This window comes from Littorina saxatilis, linkage group LG6, assembly GCF_037325665.1.
Source record: "Littorina saxatilis isolate snail1 linkage group LG6, US_GU_Lsax_2.0, whole genome shotgun sequence".
Taxonomy (NCBI): Eukaryota; Metazoa; Mollusca; class Gastropoda; order Littorinimorpha; family Littorinidae; genus Littorina; species Littorina saxatilis.
In genome coordinates this window covers 25,926,300-25,926,824 of record NC_090250.1, presented here as the reverse complement: position 1 = coordinate 25,926,824, position 525 = coordinate 25,926,300, and positions in this window count along the sequence as shown.

Below are 525 nucleotides of genomic sequence, written 5' to 3'. Positions count from 1 at the left end.
GGCTATAAGCATAGTGTCATGAATTTGATTGGTCAGTATTTTTTAGGCAAAGCACATGTTCTCAGCAAACAGAAAACAAAATATTGGAAGCGTGAGTCACGCTACCCAAAAATAAAATCTTTTTTTTACATATATTTTTTTTCTATAACTTTTTCCCCATGGTTCATTCATCATTTGACATAATTTTGTATCGAAATCTAACCATAAGATTATTGAAAAAAAGCAGACGACCACCTTTAATGTCATTTCTTAGATTGAGATAATAAAGTTAATTTGATTTGATTTGATTATACTATGAACTACATATGACATGCCTAAAAACGGGTGAAAGGCACATATAATATATGTTCTGATAAAGCCATCCTCAGAAATTGTGTTTGCGGTAGTGTTTTTCGTGCTAAATATATTTCCCAACAAGTGCACTACCGAGTCCGACCCCTTCAATCAAATCTGACCCCAAATGGTCTCACCTGTCAAGGTCATTGCTATTTTAATCCTGATCATTCCATTGGACCGATCGCTACG